This window comes from Notamacropus eugenii, chromosome 2 (assembly GCF_028372415.1).
Source record: "Notamacropus eugenii isolate mMacEug1 chromosome 2, mMacEug1.pri_v2, whole genome shotgun sequence".
Lineage (NCBI taxonomy): Eukaryota > Metazoa > Chordata > Mammalia > Diprotodontia > Macropodidae > Notamacropus > Notamacropus eugenii.
The window spans coordinates 111,425,839-111,439,066 of record NC_092873.1 but is presented as its reverse complement, the minus strand read 5'-3'; the positions used below and the strand labels follow the sequence as shown (position 1 = coordinate 111,439,066).

The 13,228-nt window shown below is 37.6% G+C and overlaps 1 protein-coding gene across 1 annotated transcript in view; it reads left to right on the top strand.

Moving 5' to 3' along the window:
- The first annotated feature begins 8,325 nt into the window (after positions 1 to 8,325).
- The window catches only part of ADGRF5 (adhesion G protein-coupled receptor F5), a 151,498-nt gene continuing 146,595 nt past the window's right edge, over positions 8,326 to 13,228 (top strand). The window contains exon 1 of the mRNA XM_072642374.1: positions 8,326 to 8,440. The gene's annotated coding sequence lies outside the window, so the exon portion shown is untranslated. The remainder of the gene's footprint in view (positions 8,441 to 13,228) is intronic.

The window sequence follows — 13,228 nt, the reverse complement described above, 5'->3', positions numbered from 1 at the left end:
TGCTTGGGAGAGAAAGCAAGGTAGCATTGGGCTGAGTAGTTCATCTTCATTTCTATTAAAGTAATATTTCTCTCCCCGTATCCCTACCCATAAGCAGATTATGTTTGATTGATTTTGTTGAGTCATTTTTCAGTCAAGCCCAACTTTCTGTGACTCCATTTGGTGTTTTCTTATCAAAAATACTGCAGTGGTTTGCCATATCCTTCTCCAGTTCATTTTCTAGAAAAAGAAACTGAGGCAAACAGGGTTAAATGACCTGCCCAGGGTCACACAGCTAGGAAGTGTCCACAATCAGATTTGAACTCAGGAAGGTGAATCTTCCTGACTCCAGGTCTGGTACCCTATCCACTGGGCTACGCATTGACCCCTTTCCACCCCTCATCATTGGTAGTTTCTTGCTTTAACTAGTTATTTTTGCTGAGTAGGTTTCTTTTCATTACTTACAGAGCAGATGTACTGTTAGAAACTTCTAAGTTTTGATGCTCTGGAACAAAGTATCAGTCTCCCCACTCTTGATGCAGGTCTAAATGGTATTAGAGTTATCTCTAGGCAAAGTGCATCCCTACCCCACTGGAAATTCATAAAGATAAAGTCAACATTACCATCCCCAGATAGGTAGCACAGTAGATTAGAAGGTTAGGCTTAGAGGTTAAGAAGATCTAAGTTAAAATCTGGCTTCAGACACTAGCTGCTTGACCTCAGGCAAGTCACTAAAATGTCTGCCTCAGTTTCTTTATTTGTAAAATGATAATAAGCACCTAAAACCCAGGGTTATTGTGAAAATCAAATGAGGTAATATTTGTAAAGAACTTAGCATGGTGCCTGGCGCATAGTAGGCACTTAATAAATGATTGTTTCCTTCTCATTTTAGAAAAGACAAAACAGGCTCAGAAAGATAAGATTTTTTATTTACTAAGGTAACAACTTGAACCCAGGCTGTCTTGAAGAACTACTCTTCAGTAGTTCTCCTTTGTATTTTGAATGAAATACAAACTCCTCTGTCTGGTGTTTAAAGCATCCTAACTCTCAGTCTCCAATCTATGTTACAAATATTATTGATCATTGATCTCATTTATATATTTTCATTCTCACAGATCTCAGGATCTCTGTAATGTTAATTATGTTAATTAAAGATCTTTCTCACCTATTAATGGGACTGACCATTAAGGGAAGTTTGATTAGGGGAGAGTTATTTTGTAGGAAGGCCCATACATTTTGTTAATTTCTAATGAGGCCCTGGTTCTCAAGAGTTGTGATACCCTCTCACTCTGAAAAGTGTATATGTCTGAGATGAGGTTTTGTTTTGAGGGTTACTCATTGGAAGTGATTGTTTGGCCAGATGAGATTCTGGTAGCTGCTCAGGAGTCCCTGGCTTTGAAAACTCAGATGTTGGTGCTTCTTTTTCTGGTTACTAGGTATGTATGTAATGGTCAGACAGTTGGAAGCCCTGTCTGTTGGTCTTTATTTCTCTGTTTATATTTTCTCTGAAATTCAGAGAATTCAGAATTTTCCCCTGAACTAAGTGAATGATACATGTGCTTGATTAAAGTAGATTGTTGACCCCTCAAAAGTTGCCTTCCTTTTAGAAAAGCAGATTTAAGAACTGGTACAGCAGGCCCTCCTGTGTATGCTGGGGTCCTTGCTGTTACAATCTCATGCATGTATTCTAGTGTACATTTTCATACCCTGGAAGATTAGCTGATCCTAAAAGTCTGAATTCCACTTTCAACTTTCCAAAAATTTCAAAGATCATTTCCTGTGGAATTCACTTTCCCCCTTTTTTCTAATTTCAATAATGCTTTTCTTTCACCAGGGCTGAATGAATGAACAAACCAATAAAAAGAATTCACTTTAGTTGTCCCTATCTCTGTCAATCTTCACTTCATCCCTGGAGCTTATTAGAGGCTCTCTGTCTTAAAATTACTTTGCATTGACTAATCAGTTTACATGTTTCTTTCCTGGTAAAATGTACATTCCTTGAGGACAGAAACTGTCTCATGTTTGTCTTTGTATCTTCACTGTTTGTATGGCTGCAGTCTCCAAAGAATTGCAGTTGATGATCACCCAAAGGGAAATTGAGATGCACATGGCAGATATGAATAGACTACAACACACTATAAATAAAGAGCTATGCAGGAAAAGTGATGTAAAGAAGGACATCAAATAACCATATGATCAAAACAAGAGAAGGATGGTCACATGGTTACAATAAGGGATAACCCAGTATAAAGCCTGTATGTTCCATGGTATCTTCAATTTATCAAGAGAACATGAGGAAGGACCCCAGCACAAGGGATGAAAGAGTGAATTTATAAAAGATATGGACATAAACTTCACAGGATGAGAAGGCAAGCCTGGGTTGGGATTTGCATCACTGGAAGGAATAGCCACATTCAAGAGCTCACAGATACATTGGAGAATTAAAGCTTCCCAGGTGCCTAGTATAGTACTATACACAGTCATCAATTTAGCAGATGTTCATGAAATGCCTACTATACACAATTTACTGAGTTAAGCATGGAAAAGACAAAAACCAAGCAGAGTTTACTTTCTCCTGGAGAAATACATGTACACACTTAAATAAATAAACAAAAATAAATGAATGCGTGAATGAATAAACAAATGAATCAATGACTAGAATAACAAATAAATGAATAAAAAATGATTGAATAAAAGGTGATTTCAAGAGGCATAGAGTGTTAAGAACTGAGACATCATATTATTGAGAGCTAGTAATGATGTTTGAGGTCATCTGCTCCAACCTTCTCATCTTACAGCTGAAGAACTATTACATATATTCAAATTCCATACTTTTCCCCCCAAACTATATGTAATATAGTTGCAGATTCATCTAGCATAAAAAGAGTGTTTATGACATGTATAGATATTTGATCTACTCCATCTCCAAGGGAGTATATTATTTTTACCTTTATGGAGAGTGAGGCGGAGGAGGACCAATGTATCTGGCACCTACCAGCGGACAACCAGGGGAAAAGCAGGCAGAATCCAGGACTACCATGATTAAGTGACCAATTTTACCTTCATTTTTCCCATCTCCAAGAGGGTATCTGGCTAGAATTGAATCAGTCTATCTCCAACAGGGGTATCAGGAGAGAATTATATCTACCTACCAAATATCAAAGATTTAAAGTCTAGGGTTATTTTTCTTTTCAAGATACAAGCCAATTTCCCTTTGTCATTCTTAAGGATAGAGGAACACTTAGCTTACTCTAATCAGTTAGCTCCTTCCCACTAAAAGCTGGTTACACAAACACACCCACACACACACACACATCCATCTCAAATAGCTAATAAATGCCTTTACCAAAATATACAGTAAACAGAAATTTTTGGAGAAGGTGTATACATTAGCATCAATAAAAAGTAAATTAGAATCCACAAGAATAAATGAACTCTTCAGTAGAGAATACAGGCAAGATATCAATTCACCAAAAAAGAGAGAAACCTTCTCCCTGGGGAGCCTGCTATTAGCAGTCTCTGGAGTTACAAACACTACAAATGTAGTGATGTGTTGGGAGTTGGCCACATGTCTGCATCTCCAGGTATATCTCCCATTTGTTTGTCTCTTGCCTGTCTTTCTTGAATTCCTTTCTCCCAGCAGTCTCTCTGAATCTGAAGAAGTCTCTTCATTTGTACAGGCATATAGCATCACAATCTCAGGCCCCTCAGTCAATCAGGAGTCATTTTTCTCTTCCCCACCCATTCCCCCAATGCAGCAATACCATAGAGCTGTCATCAGAAAATCAGCCTAGCTTTGGGATGAGAGTTGAGTTATATAAAATATAAATGAATATATCATGTTCACATATCATATTTAATATTAAATCGTACATATTAACTTTTAAAACCAATGTCCTTAAGCTAGCCTAGGAAAGTTGTATGCATGGGCCCAAGAGGTCCAGGCTGTATCTGGCACCACATAAACTATTGACAGGCCCTTGAATGGTTTCCTGCCTTCTTTCCGCCCCATGGCTTCCTGTCCTTGCCCTGCTCCTCCCAGATTCTGCTGCTTCTCATCCCTTTCCTCTCCTATTTCCTCTTTTCTGCCCTCCTAATCTATTTACTCATCCCCTCTCTTTCACTGTATTACCTTATTTATTCTTACTGTATATTTCTGTACCTGCAACCCCTGCACACTACTTCCTATGTCCTTACCCATCATTTATGAAGGCAGCAGTGTCGCTATGGCAAGCGAACTGACCTAGGAATGAGGAGGTTCTAACTTTGAATTCTCTCTCAGACACTTCACAATTCTGTGACCCTTTACCAAGTCACTTATTCTCTCTGAGTCTTGGTTTCTCCCATATATAAAATGGGAATAATAACACTAGCCTCATAGAGCTCTTGTGTGCACCAAATAGGGGCATATAGGTAAAATGCTTTGCAAGCCTTAAAATATTATTTGACAGGTTTTCCAGGTTTTTGGCCTCAAAATCCTTTTATAGTCTTAAAAATTACCAAAGATCCTAAGTGGTTTATATTTACTGAAATGTTGTTAACATTTGCTGCTATTTGCCATATTATAAATTAAAACTGATAATTTTAAATGTTCATTCATTTAAAATAATAATAAACCTATCTTGTGTTTATATAAACAATAAATTTTTTTAATGAAAAATAGCTTTTTCCAAAACAAAAAAGAAACATAATGAGAAGAATGTTAATCCATTTTTATACCTCTTTAATGTCTAGTTTAATTGAAGACAGCTAGCTTCTATCTGCTTTTGCATTCAACCTGTTGTGATATGTTGTTTTGGGTGACATACATGAAGAAAATCTGTCCTCGTGAAGATACGTAGTTGGAAATGACAGGAGTATTTTAGTCACCTTAGTATAATTATGAAAATAGTTTTGACCTCAAGGGGGTTCCCAGGAGGCTGTAGATCATTATATCTTGAGGACTAGTGTATTATGTAAACATTAGTTTTTGTTATTAAATCAAACGCCAAATATAATTAAATGCATACCAAACATTTTGCTTCCTGGCCTTTGAGTTTTTTTCTGAATCTAAGCTTTGTGAGATCAGAGACAGCATATTTCATGTGCACTGTAAACACCACCTTGCCAACTTGCAGCTGTTGCAATCAATATTCTATAATAACAACGATATACTAAGCCAGGGAAACTAGTCTATTCTCTGTTGATAATTGACAAGTTCCTCATTTAAACTGCAAGCACACGAAGGTCTTATCATGTGCTTTAGATGTTTTCAGTTCTCAGGAAGAGGGATGCCTATATCAGAATCATAGAATTGTGGAATCCTAGAATGGTGGTTACACTTGGCAGGAACCTTAGAGCAATCATTTAGTTCGATTATCTCAGTTTAATGGGTTGGTATTCTTGTTCATGCTACCCCTCTGATTGCAGAAATGGGGAGATTATCCAATAGAAAACTGCCTCCACTCCAGAACTCCACCCTGCCACCACTCTGGTGCAGGCCCTCATCACCTCACACCAGAACTATTGCAACAGCCTGAGGTTGGCCTCCCTGTGTCATCTCTCTCCACTTCAGTTCTACTTTCACTCAGCTGTAAAATTAATCTACCCAAAACACAGGTCTAACCCCTTACTCAATGACCTACTGTAGCCACCTGTCACCTTCAAGGTCAAACATTAATTTTTCTTTTTGGCATGTAAATCCCTTCATAAGTTGGCGCTCTCTTACTTTTTCTAGTTATTTTGTACCACAATCCCTTCCACTGGGTAGCTAGGTGGTACAGTGGATAGACTCATCTTCATGAATTCAAATCTTGCCTTCAAGCATTTGCTAGCTGTGTGACCCTGGGCAAGTCACTTAACCCTATTTGCCTCAGTTTCTCCACCTGTAAAATGATCTGGAGAAAGAAATGGCAAACCACTCCTGTAGTTCTGCTAAGAAAACCCTGAAGAGTCAGATATGACTGAATAATAACAACTCCTTCACTAACCTGCTTGTTGTTCCTGGAAAGAGACATCCCATTTCCTGTCTCCAGGCATTTTAACTGGCCTAGAATTCTTTCCCTTCTCATCTCAACCTCCTGGCTTCCCTGGTTTCTTTCAAATCTCAACCAAAATTCCATCTTTTACAAGAAACTTTTCTTAGTCCCTATCAATACTAGTGCCTTCCTTCTGAGATCATCTCTGATTTAGCCTGTGTGAATCAATCCTGTTTGTACATAGCTGTTTGCATGTTGTCACCCGCATTGGACTGGGAGCTCCCTTGAGAGCAAGGTCTATTTCTGGCTTTAGTTTTGGCATTTCTTTATATCTCTGGGGCATTTCAGGAGCCTGAAACATAGTAGGCACTTAATGAATGCTTGCTGACTTGTTCATTTGAACCGTCTGCTATTTGTGCCTCCTCTTAAGACTGTGCCCATCAGCTAGCATTTATTTTTAGGTCCATTTATTTGGAGAGTACTATTTAAAAAAAAAGATAATGAACTAATCCCCTACAGGGACCACAAAAAGTATACAGGCCTTCTGTCTACTGAGTTCTCTATATTAAAAAAAAAATACTTTTGTTTAAAAGTTGAGGAGGAAGTACAGAGTAATGGAAAGCGCCCTGGGCTTGATAATTTATTTTGGTGACTGCAATAGATAGAACGCTGGACTTTGAGTCAGGAAGAACTGAGTGGCGATCCAGCCTCAGATTCTAGCTGTGTGATCATAAGGCAGTCATTTCACCTCTGTGTGCCTCAGTTTTCTCATCTGTAAAATAGGAATGATAATAACACCCACTTCCCAGGGTTGTTGTCAAGATCAAGTGAAATATTATTTGAAAGAGTTTAGCAGACCTTAATGCATAATGTAAATGCTATTATTATTGCATATATATCTCAGTTTTATGTTTCATAGCACTTTATATATATTATCTGAGCCTGGTGACATTATATAATAGTAAATACTATTGGTTTTATTATCAACATTTGAAAAAAAAAATCTCTTTTGTGATCTCCTATGTATAAGGACCTCCTGGTGAGAAAGTTCCTATTAAAGCCTGGAATTTTGAGGGATGAGCTGACTCACCTTGTCCACACAGCAATGGTACGTGATTCTATATCTTCCTTAACCTGAGGCCAGACTTCCGTCCACTGTACCATGGGAACCTATCTTCCCATTCTATAAATGAGGAAACGTGCTCATGGGGTTGACTCTATCATGTACACACAATCAATAAGCCATTAAAGTCAGTATTGTGTAGTGCAGAAAGTCCTGGATTTGGAGTTAGGGATCTGGTAGTGAAATCCTTACTCTGTGTGAGTTTGGACAAATCATTTCATCTATAAAAATTCATTTTTTTTCCAGCTCTAAAATCTAGATGCAAGGATTAGACTGGATAACCTCTGGGCTCCCTTCTAACTCTAAATCTATGACTTATGGTGATTCTTAGTATCTTGGGCAGAATTTAAAGTAAGCTCTTCTTGGCACCAGGTCCAAAACTTTGTTCCCATCAATACAGTGCTACCTTTCTGGGTTTAAGTCTCTCTCTCTCTCTGGAAGGAAGTCTATGCATTTCAGAGACTCTGCCAGTTCACATTGGTAGAGGGACTTCCTCATCATCAGTGAGTTCCTTATATCAATGAAATCAAAGGTCAAGATCCTATTCCTATTTTGCAGATGAAGAAACTGAAATGGAGTGAGAAGATGGAGTGACTTTCTCAGTTATACAACTATGATGGGCTAGACCCAAGATTACCTGTGAGTGGTACCTTGAGGGACTTCTCTAAACTGACAAAACAGGAGGTTGGCAAAGACAGAAGTAGGGACAATCTTTTTTTTTCCCAGGGGCTGGGAAAAAACTTTCAATAGTCCTGTACTGACCTATCCCTTTGAAATTTCAGACCTGGGATTTGAGCCAGGATCCCCTTCAGTTTCAAGGAACATTCTTGAGTCTGGGTTGGCCAAACATTTGAAGAACCTTCAGGAAGGACGGAGTTTGATCATAGGTAAGGTTAAGACCCTATTCTGTGAACTGTCATCCTCTTTGCTTACTGTAGCTATCAAGGATATTTCCTGGTGTTTATTCAGTCCTTTCCAAAAGCTAAAGGAAAAATTTAAATCTGCCTTTTCCCTTGGGAGGTGTGAGAGAGGCTCCATGCACCAAATACAGGAAATCATGTGGAGAGGATTTCATATTTATTACTGTTCCCATATTACTTCCCCTCCCCCTCCTGCCACCCCCACCTTCCCTCTGACCACACATGCACTCACACTGGTCTCTTAGCTTTTCTGTCTAGCAGGGAAGACAAAGAAGGTAGGTCACCTCTCCCAACTCACTGCTGTAAGCATTGAAAGATTAAAGAGAATTCCTGGGAGGCTCCGCCTACCCATTCAGGACAACTGCCTGGGGAGTTAAGCTGTGTCCAGAGGTTCTTGTTATACCTTGGAGGAGTGGCCCATAGAGAGTGGAATCACAGGAACTTAACCGCAGCTGGGAGAGGTGAGAGTTGCTGAATTGGTTTTTTGTACACATTTGTTGATGAGCTTGAGATAAAAATTTTATGTTCTGTGGGAAATAACTTTTGAGATGGATCTTGAGATGGAGATCTTTCTATGTGTATATATGTATCTGTCTATCATCTATTTATCTGTCTGTCTCTCTATTTATCTATCAATTCACCTATTCATTCAGTTTTCTACCTGTCCTTTTTCTGTCCATGTGTCTGGATGTCACTGAATTCTACAAATGTTTTATAAGGAAAGAAAGTGGGGAGGAGATTGCTTTTGGATCTCTGTCTTTGAAAAAGAATGCCAACCAACATGATCAGAAGCAGTAAATCTGAGTCTTATTTTTCTAGAAATCAGACTAAGATAAGATTATTTGGATATGAGAAAGGGTTTGGGTTTTTTTTTCTCCATTTGGGGATTAACTGCCTCAGGGCCATACTATAAGTTTTTGTTTTGTTTTGACTGATCCTGTAAACTTTTCTTTTAGCTGAGAAGGTGCTAGGGCCATTTTCATTCAGAAAGTGCAGCCTAGGAAATTTTTTAAATCAGGAATGTTAACTGAGTGACAACTAAAGTATAATAGCATGAGGGTCCTATGGGTAAGGATCACAGAGATTTCTAAAGTCTTTTCTACAACACAGAAGTTGTCTGAAACCTCAGTGCAATTGAATGTCTAGTCTTCTGTATAGTCTCAATGGGGGCCAGTGATACTTTGTGGTAGGTAAACTGCTAAGAACACTGATTGGATTTACATTGATTTGTCCTGTGTTCTAATCTGTAAGGCTAGTACTTCGCTTGTTATGTGTAGGTCTTCATGGGCTTTACTCAGATCAAGCCAATGTCATATAGTGGGAAGGGCTTTGATTTTGGAATCAGAGGACCTGGGTCTAAATTCTGCTTTGTTACTATTTGTGAGACCTTGGGCCACTCATTTAATCTCTCCAAACAGCAGTGTACAGGAGCTAGCTCAATCCTATTAGGAGATGCAAACTCTTCAAATGAGCCTTGCTTTATTGGTGTTGACTTAAGAAAGTCATGGAGAAAATGTTAACATTGCAGATTCAACTGGAAAGCTTGTTGTATATACATTATTTTTTGAGAGCTAGTTGTTAAGCATTTGCCAGCACACTTTTTCCTAGGTCTCGGTTTCCTTTTTCATAAAAATTTTTACTAACATTTCTCCAGTTTTAAATCATATTATGCTTGATAGGTTGAGAGTCTGAACTAAGAACAAGAGAAAAGCTCCTTGTATCTGTGAAATCAGTCAGTGAATAAGCATTTATTAGGCACTCTAGCACTATATGCCAGGTTCATAGATCAGGAGTCGGAAAGGACCTTAGATGTTACACAGCCCAACATCCTCATTTTACAGGTTAAGAAACAAAGGCTCCAAGATGATGTGTCTCAGGTCACACTGGTACTATCTATAGTATTAGTCATGATTTAAATTCAAATCCTAGTCAGTGCTCTTTCTATCATACTCTGCTGCCTACTGGATTTCGCAAAGCCTTCTTGCTTTATTTATCTCATTTCCAAGCTCTATCTTATCTATCTATAAGATAAATACATATCATAAATCCCATTTTATTGATCAAATGGGAATATTATTATTGAGGGCATTATTTATGGACAGCTAAGTGGGGCAAATAATCGAGTGCTGGGCCCGGAGACAGTAAGGCTCATCTTCATGAATTAAATCCTGTCTCAGATACACTAGCTGTGTGACCCTGGGCAAGTCACTTAACCCTGTTTGCCTCAGTTTTCTCATCTGTAAGATGAGCTGAAGAAAGAAATGGCAAACCACTCCAGTATATCTGCCAAGAAGACCCCAACTAAGGTCATGGAGAGTTGAATATGATTGAAAGTGACTGAACAACAACAACGTATTTTGCTTAGTACTATATCTGGTGCTGCATGAAAAATCTAAGGCAAAGATATCCAGAGAGTATCACAAAAACTCAGAGTTGGAAGGGATCTCAGAGGTCATCTAGTTCAGGGTACATATCAGTGAGGTTCCTTGTTACAGGATACCTGACCAACTCTTCATTGAACAGTATGAAGATTTCTAATGTGGGGGAAGCCATGACCTGTTTAAATCTACCTATTACACAATCATCTTATCCACATGTCTCTGTCCTTTCCATAACAATCCCAAGGCAGCCCATTACAGTTACTACAGCTCTATTAGGAAATTTTCCCTTAAATCAAGCCTCATTTTGCTTTTTTTTCACCTTCTACCTCTTGTTCTTTTATTGGTATGGTTCTCCATCTCCCAAGCAACAGTCCTTCAAATGATTCAGGATAGCAATCATATTGCACATATATAACCTATATCAGATTTCTTACCATCTTAGGGAGGAGGGAAAAAATTTGGAACTCAAAAATTTTATTTAAATAAAGAATGTTAAAAATTGTCTTTATATCTAATTGGGAAAACAAAATATTATTTAAAAGGAAAAAAAATAACTATCATATCTGTATCTAAGTTGGAGATTCTTGACTTAGAATCTGTGAACTTAGTTTTTCAAAGATATTTTGATAACTATATTTCAATTTAATCATTTTCTTTTGTAATCCTGTTTTATTTTATGCATTTAAAAACATTATCTGTAAAATAGACTGCCAAAGGGATCCATGAAAGAAAGAAATATTTATTAAGCACCTACTATGTGCCAGACACTTTACAAATATTATTCCATTTGACTGTCATAATTTCTTTCCAAAATATGACACCCAGAATGAAACACAACCCTCTAGATATGGCCTGACTGGACCAGGGCAAAATACAATGCCACTATCATGTCCTTCTTCCGAGATATTATCATTCTTCACATAGTTTAATATTGAATTGTCTTTTTGGCTGCTGTATCACACCATTGATTGTAGAGCCAATGTGATATTCAGAGTGCCTATGGATGGCTATGTACATGGAAGCACAATTCTGAATTGTGAAATACAACAGACTCTCCACATGGAAGATAGAACCAAGACATTTATTCAAACACCACAAAGCCAAATCCACCATAGTAACAAAGAAATCTATACACAATAACAATGCAGAGGGCAATACCATCCCCAAGCCTTCCTTCTGTTAAGCCTCCCACAAACCAACTCCCTTAAACAAATTACAAACAAACTTCCTTAAACAAAATCACAAACAAGCTCTCCCACTCATACTAGCCAGCTGCCTGCCTTCTTTCTCCCTCAGTTCTGACTGATCTGACCAATTTCCTCCCAGTTCTACTCTAGGTCCATCTCTTCCTATTCCATCTTTCCTATTCTGCCCATTCAACAAGCTCCTCTCACAATAGACTCATGTGACTCAGGCTTCCATGTGACACAAGGAAGTCATATGGGCCTATCAATGAATAGGAAAGATCTTCCCATTTAAATTGCCATTACATTGATCCAAACTGAGGTGGTAATCCTCTAACTAGATGTTTTTCAGATAAAATCTAGGAATGCCTCCCCTGCTTTGTACTGATGAGATTTATTATTTTTAATTCAAGTATATGACTTTACCTTCATCCTGATTAAATTTCATCTTACCAGATTCAGACAAACATTCTAACTTTTGCAGAATGTTTTGCAACTTGACCACCATGATATACATTAGTTGTCCTACCTATAGGCAATGAAAATTTGATAAGCTTTCTGACCAAGCTTTCATCCAAGTCATTGATAAAAAAATATGGAACATTAGATCAAGAATAGATTTCAGGGGTAGCAATCCACTTGGAGGAGGCCTTCGTCCAAAATGACGTCAAATATAAGGTCTTTTAGTATGGGGACTGTTTTATTTGTGTCTTTGTGTCTCTAGTACCTGGCACAGTGCATGGTATATAGTAGGCACTCAATAAATGTTTGTTGACTGATGTCTTTGTGTCTAATCATTCAATCTATTAATGAATGCATTTATCAGATCATTCATATCTCTCCATCTGCTTCACCATAATGATATGAGACTATTAAATACTTTGTTAAAATCTAAGTAAACTGTTTGTTAATAGTTATAGCAAATACCTAAGAGGTCCTGGTAACCCCCTTTAAAAAAAGATTGAAAGGAAAGAAATGTTATATCTTTTTCTTGATGAATTAATTTTGGTACTTTGTGGCTGTCTCTTCCTTTCTAGCCATTCATCAACCACCTTTTAGTCATATATCATAGAATTTTGCCAGGAAGTAAAATCAGACTCATTTTTAACATTATTATGTTCCCTTTTATGAAAATTAGGACAACACTTACCACTTTTAATCTTATGATACTATATCTTAATATCTATCAACTGAAAAATATTAAATGTCTATCATGTGCCAGGCGCTGTGCTAAGCTCCAGTGATACAAAGAAAGAGCCAAAATAGAACTTGTCTTCAAGAAGCTTACATTTCATTAGATGGTATAACATACATAAATAAGAACATATAAAATATTCACAATGTGTTCCAAAAATCTTAACACAGTTTTAAGCTTTTAAATCTGTGCTAAGACTTGGAACCCTATCTATATACTAAATTGATATAAAACATTTTTTTTTGAGCGTGATGGGACATCAGGAAAGACTTCATGTGGTAGACATTGATCAAACAGAGTTTTGAAAGAAATTAGAGATTCTAAAAGATGGAGATGTGATAATAAATTTTAGGCATGGGGAGAACCAGGTTAAAGGTGAGAAGATAGGAAATGGAGAGTTACGTAAGGAATAACAAGATAGTTTGACTGGATTACATAGTGTAAGAAGATGAGGTATTTACAATCAGGTTAGAAAGGTAAGCGTGGCTA